Source organism: Sylvia atricapilla, chromosome Z (assembly GCF_009819655.1).
Source record: "Sylvia atricapilla isolate bSylAtr1 chromosome Z, bSylAtr1.pri, whole genome shotgun sequence".
Classification (NCBI taxonomy): Eukaryota; Metazoa; Chordata; class Aves; order Passeriformes; family Sylviidae; genus Sylvia; species Sylvia atricapilla.
The window spans coordinates 76,915,264-76,926,096 of NC_089174.1; the positions used below are offsets into that span (position 1 = coordinate 76,915,264).

At 36.6% G+C, this 10,833-nt stretch overlaps 1 long non-coding RNA gene across 2 annotated transcripts; it reads right to left on the bottom strand.

The window, feature by feature from the left end:
• Positions 1-3,675: 3,675 nt before the first annotated feature.
• LOC136373950 (uncharacterized) lies at positions 3,676-7,722 on the bottom strand. Of its 2 annotated transcripts, XR_010745772.1 has the most exons (4): positions 7,627-7,722; positions 5,666-5,725; positions 4,854-4,905; positions 3,676-3,849 (listed from the first exon to the last, which is right to left on the bottom strand). It is a non-coding gene; the product is annotated as an uncharacterized lncRNA (long non-coding RNA). The 2 variants fall into 2 exon arrangements; XR_010745771.1 differs by lacking the exon at positions 3,676-3,849 and having other exon boundaries at positions 4,315-4,905.
• Positions 7,723-10,833: the final 3,111 nt, after the last annotated feature.

Below are 10,833 nucleotides of genomic sequence, written 5' to 3' on the forward strand. Positions count from 1 at the left end.
TAGTGAGCATCACAGGCACTTGGATGAACTACCTAAGAGGTTTTCTGCAAGACTGCCATAAAACAGTGTTTGTATAAGTACTTCAGTAATCATCTCAGAGATCTTTTTGGCCTAAATGTTACTAATAAGCATGGATGTTACTTAATAAGCATATTAAGTTATGCAGACTGTGCCCTATCATAGACCATGGCCAGCACCAGACACTGGAATAAAGAGGTCTGAGAAACCTTGTTACAGACAGTGGAGGAATAACTTCTCCAATTTCATTCCACTTAGGCAATTATCAGTTGACTCATATTCTAAAGGAACAATCTTTATATCTACCCTAAAAAATGTACCATTGTGGATTATTATGTTTGTAGAACAGCCAAGTGGCTTTTGAATTTTCTCCAAGTCTTGGCCTCACTACATCTTTCGGCAAATGGTTTCCCAGGCTGAATATCTTTTCCCTTTCTAATTTATGCTGCAATTTCAGTATCACTGAATTTCTCCCCCATGGCAAGTTCCTTGATTAGGAAATAAGACCACACAGTTTACTTTCACTCAGCTATTCCTATCTCTACCATCTCCCTAGTATTGTTTTCTTGCCTAAGAATTGATGACATTTTCCAAACTCTAAAAGGAAGATATTTCAATAACACATAGTTGTTAGGATATGTCACATACTCCCTCTTGATGTAGCTCTATATCAAGAAGATTTGAAAATAAGCACCATCTGTGTGGATGTCTCCAGATTTGTAGTAATTTAGAAAGAATTTGAGATTTTAAGCCAGGGGTTTGGGGTTTTCTTTTTTGTATATAATTAAGAACTTTGCATTAAGGTTCAAAGAGATCTGTTTTGAGGTCTTATTTTTGTTGTCTGCTCAACAATAATTGGAAGAAATAGCAATAATTAAAACTCAAAATAAACTGAAGAGAAATGATCATAGATCAATCATAACAGAATGTTGCCTCTGTTCACATGAATATATTACACAATGTTGATTTTGGATGTCAATCTGAAATGGAAAAATAAAGAGAATAATTTTCAAAAATCATAATTATACATTCTGCCCAAGAAGAAAACAAAACACAGGACATTGGCCTTGCCCTTTTATTTTCTCCTCTGCAGGATTGGTGACAACAGCAAAGTCTGCAATCCCTGCTTGGACATACTTTGAAGGATTTGCTGACACAGAGAAGTAACCTCAAACAGCACCTCCACAAGAGGTATTTGTACTGTTCTGTTCTTACAAGTGCCTCTTTGAATGGCTATTTTGGTACTATTTCTCCATGTAGAGAAGTTTTTAAATGTAATTTTATTTCCTTTTATCCTTTAGCCTTAAGAGTATACCAGCATGAGTCCATGACATTACCAATACTGCTCAGAGAGCATACAAGGGAAGTTAGCATGATAGGCTAAATTTATTTTCTGGATCTAAACCTGGTTTCTGAGAAGCTCAGCTTTAGATTATTTTCAGAGCATAACATAGTTTCTCTACAGCAGACCAGTTTTTAAAATAAGGCATTTATGAGGATCAGATCTGGTCTTCAGGGAGTGTTGTTTATAAAGAGCCGGAAATATGTATGTGGCTCCTCAGCAGAGAGCAATGACAATGGAGAAGAGGCCCCTGGGAGGTAGTAAGAACCTCTTGGACAATCCTATTTAGGCCTTATAGCTGTAGGCTTTAATCTATCCTGCTATAATTGTCTGAAGTGTCAGATCTCAAATTGAAAGCACTATGCCTCAAACAACAAAGAAGGATATCTTTGAGGACAAAACCCTCACGTATCTAGGACAAAGTGGGAGAAAGGGCAACATGGCAAAGATAAATGTGCTGTCTTTTAATTCTGCTGCTGAAGTGGAACAAGCATCCCTTTAAATTCAGACAAAAAAGCGCCCAACTTGCTGTCATATTTCATTCATGTTTTTGCAGGCAGAAATTACAGGAAAGTCCAAACCACCAGTGAAAATTTCATAGTGATAAAAATACATCAAAATGGAAGGAACTAGACATTTTCACAGAATTTTGATTTTCTATATTTAAAAGAGTTTGGGTGTTTTTTTATTGTTTAAGTACAAATGAAGTGCAGATTTGAAATTTAAATTTGTGGAAAGTTTAGTATAGAGACTGAGAATGTTTAGAGATTATACGAGCCACGACACCACCATGGCTGTTTTAAAATAGGTATCCACTGCTAAATTAATGGCCGCTGGTTTTCCATTGCTTTACGTATTCTCTCTGCAATGCTTTGGCATGCAGAATATGCATGGACCTGAGGTTAAATTGAATCCACATGCCATATATGGGTAAGGATTGGTAAAATTTCATTCCAGATTATTACATATTTCAGAAAAATTCTACAGACCTCAGAGCAGTACAAAAGTCACAGATTCACTGTGTGTCAAGTGTTAGATCAGGAAAAGCACAAGGCCAGTGTCATTTTCTTTACAAACTTCACACACTCTCTCCTATTGAAAGAGTAGCAGCAGTACTTTTGCCTTCTAGGTTCCAGAAGTACTGAGCTCAGACTAATCACTGCAATTTACCAAGCACTCAACTGGATCTTGCAGTCTTCCTGGGCTCTGTGCTTCTGATATGTTATCAGGGAGTTTATACTAACTTGTTTACAGTTACAAGAAAGGCCACAACAAACAGTATCAGTTTTCCAGACTAATTGCCAAATTGTTAGGATGACCACCATCAACATTCTCTGTAGAATACTAGGCAACATTGTCATCAAAATTCATGTGGAAAACACATGCAGCACTAAAGACTACTGAGCACAGCCTCCAAAACTTCTGTGAGGCAGAGAAACACTGATGGAAATACAGTGTTTGACTTTATCAAAATTACATGTGAACAGGATGTTAAGAGGAACTGCACAAATGTGGGAGATAGTATGCTGCACCAAGTAGTGTTGAAGGAGCCTTGACCTCGTCAGCTAAAGGATGTATCTACATGTGGATCACTGAAAAAAAATTGGTCATGTTTGTAACTTATGTTTCTCTACAAATGACTATTTCTTTGTTTGCTTTGAATCAGGCTTTCCCATCTTTGTCAATAATTCATTTTATAGCAAAGTAGGGAAGTCTTTGATAAAGAGGTAGCATACTGCAAAGAATGCAATTTATAAACAGAAGCATTTCTGGCCTATAAAAATCACTGCAAATTACTGATAGTTTCAAGATTCTTGATGTATCGGCTTTTAATCCTGGCAAGAGGAGAAAATGGGTCATCCTTTTCACATTGTTCTACAGAGAGTAAAATCTGGTGAAATAACATGACCTTGTTAGTTTCAGTCGATAATTTCTACCCTCTTCCCAAACTGTCAATCAATCAGCTGAGAAATGCAGTGCTAAGAGAATAATGCAATCAGGGGAAAAAATACTGCAATATATTTTTAGATGGGTCAATAAAACAAGGAAAGAAGTCACCATGTACTGTTGAATAAAAGTTAAAGAAAATATGTTCATTCCCATATGGTACTTGAAATCCATCCCAGAGACACCATGTGTTTAATGAGTAAATCCCATATGAATTGAAGTGTTTCTAACAAAAGCAGTTTTACAAAGATAATTGTTAAATGTCAATTTAAAAAATACAAAACACAACATTAAATCAACTATTTAATTGCCCAACTCTTCATCTAGAACAGCCATTTCAACTTCAGGCATACGAGACAGAGAAATTACTATCGCAGATTTGTGTCATTGCTTTAGTAACAGAAAGAAGAAATCTGAAGAATAGACTAGGGACTGCTAATCCTGAAGAACTGGTAAAGCAGCAAGGTGAAACCATGTGCCAGCCTTGGTCATAGACACATCACTTTGTTTTTCCTCCTCCTTTAGAAATATTCTGAAATTATCTGAAATTAGAAGCCTAAATTATTCCCAAATTTTAAAACAGAGAGATTAACTTTTTGCTGTTGCTGTTTTTCCTGCATCCTGGGAAGTAATCAGAACTCAGCTCAATCAGCAACATTAAGTAAAGCAGCTCCCAAGTTGCTCTTTGTGGTCTCATGCCACAGTATCCAACAGACTGAAAATGGCAGCATAGAACTGGAGTGTAACAGCTCCCAGCTCAAGATTACAGCCTAGATTAGAACTCTACCTGCAAGGTGCTTATTTTGTTACCAACTCATAGATGAGTTGGCTCAGAGCTGCCTCAGATGTCCAATGGCCTCTATACAGTAATTTTACTGAGATTTTTCATATACTGTTGTGTTGTAAAGGAACTGACATCCCCATGCAGCTAGCCAAGAACTGTGCCTAGTGCAGCACTAGAAAGATCAAGGATCTTCTGGACTCCAGGCCTGGGTTCAGTCCAAATTATCAGTGTCCAGACTGTTGTTTAAATAAAAGAAAGTATGCACTCCTGCATTAGACATTCACTTTGTCTTAGCCCAGAGCACAGTAATAAGATGTTAAATTACTTTCAGGGAAAACAAAAAATATTTATCATTATACTTTAAATAAGATCAAATATTCATTAAACATGCATAGAGGAATGCCACTGAAATTAAATTCTCACAGGCAATTCTCAAATGCAGTCCTTTACAACTTCAACCAAAACCTTTTGCCACAGTGCTCTGTTGAGATTAAATGTACATGTAAATTGATGGTTTTCCACTGCCTCTGCAAAGTAGTAATTATATTTGCAGAGCAGTTAGTATTTACTTCTCCTTTTGCTCCTACTGCCACCTTTTCATCCCTACAGGTCAGATGATATACATAGGCTACATTCTTTTTCCAGCTCTCTACAGTCTTTGCTAACAGTTTACTTTCAGTACCAGCTACTTAAAGACCATTTAAGATATTTACTAAAATCATTATTTTTTCCATTTTGTGATTTGCAATCTACTTAGATTACCATAGGTTGACCCAAGGAGTCATGTTCCTTTTGTGTACTCATGTGTGAAGCCCTGTGTTAAGAGGAACAAAAAAATAACTAAATCTTGCCTGAGACCAACACTATGTATCAACAAAATAAAACAGGCTGCTGATTTATTTGTCAAATCTATGTTGTTATAATTTATTATGTATATAGCTTCATTGGTAGACAGGATGCTTACAACTTAAATACAGGTGAATTCAGTTTTCTTTTGGTCTGAGTTGTCATAGCAGCCTGCATGACAAGTGCAACAGAGAGTTTCAACCTCCTACTTACACAACAGCAAGAAGTTTCCTTACTAAATATCCCTTGCAGTGCTAAATTCACATTGAAACTCCACAGTTCATACCAACTAGGAGCAGCATACTCTTTGAACCTGTTTTGTTCATCACTAGCAGTCTGGCTAGAGAAAGATTGACTAAAAAACTTAGATTTTTTCATAATTTTGGCTAATGTCCATAAAGAATGTTGAAGAAGAAATCCTAGTCCTGAAACAATCAGGTAACTATCAAGTATGACAGATAGAAAATTAGGTTTCTTTTCCTCAGTTTGCACCACTTACATATGTCAGAAGATTGGTTGGGTTATCTCTATAAATTATAACAAATATAATGTCTATAAATTACAGGAAATTACAAACAGCCTTGCATTTCATAACATACAATATTAATTTAGTTCACAACTATTTCTACAGAAAGGTGTATCAGAAGACAGTGGTAAATGGGTCAGGGAAGGTGGAAAAGTACTATATTGGTGTTGCTGCTGTAAAGAATTACTTTACTGTGACACACTTCATTATTCATGTCGATGTCAGTTTGGCACAGGGAAACTGTCAAATGTAGAAATCTGACCTAAAAAGCAAAACAAAATATGAAGTGGCTTACTTTTACTTAATGAATAGCTGTATTTGAGTATTAAAAAACCACAATTTTTTAGGAATAAGATTATTAACATATTCCTATATTCTACTATTGCAGAATGCTAATTTGTGCATCATGGTAATTCCAAAAGATCCAGACTGTTAAAAACCAGATGCATGTACTGGACAGAACATGACAAAACTCACAGCAATGTTTATTAAAAGTCTTTGAAATTCCTCATTCAGTTATTTCTAAGCCGTTATTCAAGTAAAATAAGTATCAGCTGGTTTACCATAATAGGAAGTTAAAGTCAGTGGCAAGCAGGCAAATTTATTAATATTCTGATCATGTAGTGAGTGTTTATTTCAAGCTTAAGCCACTAAAATGTAAAAGTCAGACACTTCACTTCAAGGTAGTTGCCTACAGCAGCTCTTCGCCCAAAACTCTGCCAGTAGTTTCCCTCTCTGTGCCAGCAACTCAGTGAACCAAGAAAAGCCAGACTTGGATATGAACTCACCAGCTATATATCAAAGTTACATCTACCACAAGTTTCTCTACTGGCTTCAGATGCTGACTTTGTACCTACTGAGGATGGGCTTCCCTTCTTCTAAGAACAATTTTGTCCTTCTCTTACAGAAAGGATTGTCAAGTACTAGTATGGATTGGATAAGCAGAAACACTTCATAATAATTTGTAGCTCAGTGGAGCATGGTCCACTAGCATGGGTTGTGTATAATTCTCCACACCTAATAACTCTGGAGCAGTCCATAACTAGAGAACTTTGACAAAGTATTACAGAGAACAGAGAAGACTATTTCCAGTCTATGAAGGGATAACATGCATGTTATATTATCTGACTGGAAGAAAGAGAAAGAAACAATGCTGGCCAGCATCCAGGAATGCCTGTGCAGGTCTCTCATAGATGCTTTCACAATTCAGCATGGAATAATGCTGTGAATAGCATTTAAATGCCAGATTTAGCAGGGGAAAATTGTTTAACTTGTGGTCTGGACCTGCACTGATCCAATTCTTCCTTGACACATTCTACTTCAAATACTAGTAAATCAGAGAAGCCAGTAAGAACTGTGTGGCAGGCAAACAAACCCAGTGATTTCTGAGGAACCCCAGCAAGTTTAGATGAAAGAGAGGCCAAAGGCATGCGCACTCAGATCAGAGATGTGTGATCTCTTTGCTGGTAAACTACAAAAACTAAAGAATAGAACGCCAAAGAAAGAATCAGTTGAAATGACAAGGAAAATACCAGATAAAGAAACACAGAAGAGGTGGGGTGACAACTTCTTAGGTCATTCTATACAGTAACAGGACATCTTGTATTAAAATACCAGGTCTTTCTTAGAATAATAATAACAATAAAAAACCCAAACAACAAAAACAAAGCAAAAACAATACAAAAAATCCTCACACAAAAAAGACCAAAAACCACAGAGAGATTTCATATTTAGACTGCCATTTCACAGTAATTGTCTATTTTTCCCCAGTGTTTATTACCCACATTTACCTAATTTATACTGAGAGATAGAGAGTTAATTCTTTTTTCTGTAAAATAAATCAGAGTCAGATTACAGTACCGTATGTTTGTTCTTAGTGGACTCACATTTGAACACCTGCAAATACTATGCAGTTCTGACATAAAAAGAAAATTATTTTCTAATTTTAAACAAGATTTTTCAAATTGTCTGAATAAAATAACAATCCTTCAGTAGAAAAAAAAAATTAGAAATGGAACCAAGTTCAAATAGACTAACTTCCATTTAACTTGTGTTTTGGTATCAGAAAGACCAAAATATCCCAGGGGGCTTTGAAGAGAGGGTCAGAAGACCTAGCACAGGAACCAGCACAGAAAGGAAACAAGATTTTTCAGAAATTTACACCTGAGTGAGAATTTGTATTATCAGACAAAACTTCACACTGGGTATTCAGAAAACTATTGACCATTTGAGTTCAGAAGCTCTCCATAACATTTTTTCATCCTGGGGAAAAACAAAAGGAAGTAGAATTCAAAATTAGGAGGACTAGTAAAAACCAGGAGCATTCATGAAACAGGTCAAGTACAAGCAGCTATCATCACCCTTCATAGATCAAAAAAGGCAAATGTCATGCCTCACAAGAGATGGCAAGTTTTATGCTAGGTCTCTCAGATTTTCAAAAGCCAGGCTTTGAATCTTTGCTCCATAACTCACCCACAGCATATTCAAGCTATGCTATTGGCATGGGAGTGAGGAAGCACGTTCTTTGAAGTGTGCTCCCAGGTGGTATGCATGAATGGAAATTTGCACTTCAGAGGACCGGTTTAGAACCTTCCATTTGTTGCAAATTTAAACATTGCATGAAAAAACTCTAGATCTGGAACTGAAGATTTCAGAGTTAGTGGCAGTAATTTTACATAGACAGGCACTCTAGGTGTGATCACCACTGCCCATTTCAAGCAGCCTACATGCAAGCCAGATCCATCCAGATGTGATATAGCTATGCCATAACTAAGTTGTCTTTGTCAGAGTGCACATGCTGATGTACAGGGATGACAGCTACAATTGCCACACGTGCTTTCTTTTGACAGGCTTATAGCAAAAAGACTACTTTGCTGTGTCTTGTTGCCCAAGTGTGTGGCTTGGTGGAGTATGTTCCTTTCTTTGCTAATGCCGGTAGCCTCTGTATCTTGGTCCAACAACAATCTCTGTTTTCTCCATTATCATGCACAGTGTGCCTGTCCTGAGTCGTTCTGCAAGTTCACTGTCCTGAATTCTCTTAAGTCCATTCCCAAGAAATACTCCTTTCACAACACACTAATAATACTAGCATATAGAACATACACCATAATTAGAATAAAACAACAAACAAACAAGCCCTCTTAACTGCATTCTACCAAATGCCATCCCTTGGCAAGTGACCACATAATCTTATTGTTGCTCCTCCTGTCATTCCTCACCTCCTTACTACCCAACAATTATTCTGTGTCTATAATTAGTTTGCACTGCTGCAAGAGATATTAAATCACCACCTTGGGCCTGTCTGAATATTTCCTGAAATCAGAAGAGTTTTGCAGGGGAGAGCAGCCACTGGTGGCAAATGTTTGGAGACTCCCTCAGGAGAAGGGGATCTTATTTCCTTTCTCTTCAGAAAGACATTTTTCTATCCCAGAAATCATCATTGCTAGCTGTGTTCCTGCTATCTCAGGCCTTTACATAATGACATCTCTGACAAGAAACACATCTTTGTTTCTTAGTGCAGCTCTCCTGGTTATCAATGGAACTGTTAAAAGTAACCCAAGTGAGCATATTTACCTTTAATAAGCACCTAATGTAAGATGGTGTGTCTATTTCATTTATATTAAGTAATGATTTCACATCCCTTTATTTTAGAGAAGCGCTCATCATTGACAGAGATTCCGTCTTAAAATGAGACCAGTTAGTCAACTTCAGCCAAAATTATATATATATTTACATTTCCACATTTCTACATTTGTTTATGGCTCCATTCAGAAAAGAAGTAAATATGGTACTGCAATTTATTGTGCAGTACCTGGAATATTATAAGCTTTCTTCTAAATTTAACTTACACTCATGTTAGGGATTTAATCACCCCAAGAAAATACAAGGTAGTTATTTTACTTCTGTGAACCTGCTATATTCTTACTTTGTAAGCATTCTTGAAAGCATGAGATCTAAAGGACTTAAGAGTTTTTACAGATGTTTTACATCTGCTTACTAGCAGAAAACACTGGATAGTTGATCCTTTCTCCCTAGTGAATTCAGAAAGCTTTTTATAAGCCTTATTAAAATTACAAACATGAAAATGGTATTTTTACAGCTATAAAAGTCAGCATTAATTTAAAAAAATCTAAAGACCTTTTAAGAGACAACGCATTGATTACATTTTCCTCTGTATTATAGTTTAAAATAGTCCAAAATAGCTAAAAACAACATTTACAAACTTCTACTATTGAACATAACTAGAATTGCAAATGTATAGTATTCAACCATAGGAAATCACAGAATAAAAGGATATGCTGAGTTGGAAAGGACCTACAAGGACCATTGAGTCCAAATCTGGCACTGCACAGCACCGTCCCCAAAAGTCACACCATGTGCCCAAGAGTATTATCCAAAGATTATTTTTACACCATAAACTGGATACACAATTACAGGATCAGTCTTTGTTTTTCCAAAACTCTGGTTTCAATAAGTCTACAGCATAAATCCATTTTTTTGTGGAAAGACAGTGTTAAGGAGAAAATGCCATGTCTGTCTACAGGATCCTTCCATGGATTTGGTTCCTCTTTTTCTTTTCCCTGTCCAAAAGCAAGGTCATCACTAGTTGTAAGTTCCCTCCTCTCCAAGTTCCTGCTTTGACACCCCAAGACCTGAACTGGAGAAATGCTGAGCATTCTTCCTGAGGAGAAGGAATTGGCACTGGTAAAAACTCTGAATGTTTGAGAAACACAGGAGAAAGCGATTTCAAGCTGATAAACAGATTCCCTCTGTATCCTATCTTGCTTTTGTAAAATGGATGTTTATCTGACATCTGGATGTTTATCTAAACTAATGCTGTTTATCTGACAGCCATATTCCACATGACATACAATGTGTTACTATCCAGGAATAATTTGAAGTGGAAAGCCCTGCAGAAGAACACCTAAATACAAGAGATTCCCCACTGGGATCTACAATACGCCAGGTATTAATTGGATGGATACAACATTTAAGAGAGGGAACCAGACTGTAAATCACATAGACAATGATGCTACAGGCTCTAATTTTGGGTGAGATCCCTATTTCACATAGTTAAGTTGTTACTGCTCTTCAGATAACTGTATTTCCAATGTCCATACACGTCCCTGAAAAATGATTATATCACCAGCTGCTTGTGTGTTCAAAGATTTAGTATTATCTGAGCCCAGTACAGTACCTGCACTGTTTCGTGCTCCCTTTTAGTTTGTCTCATTGAAGAATGGAACTTTCTACTGCACTGCAACATCTGAAACTATGTGAAAAGGTAAACCTGAGACAAAAGAAGTAATCTATTAAGAAGACACTAATTTCACTTGTTGTGGGCAAATTAGAAAATAGAAGTTTACTTTG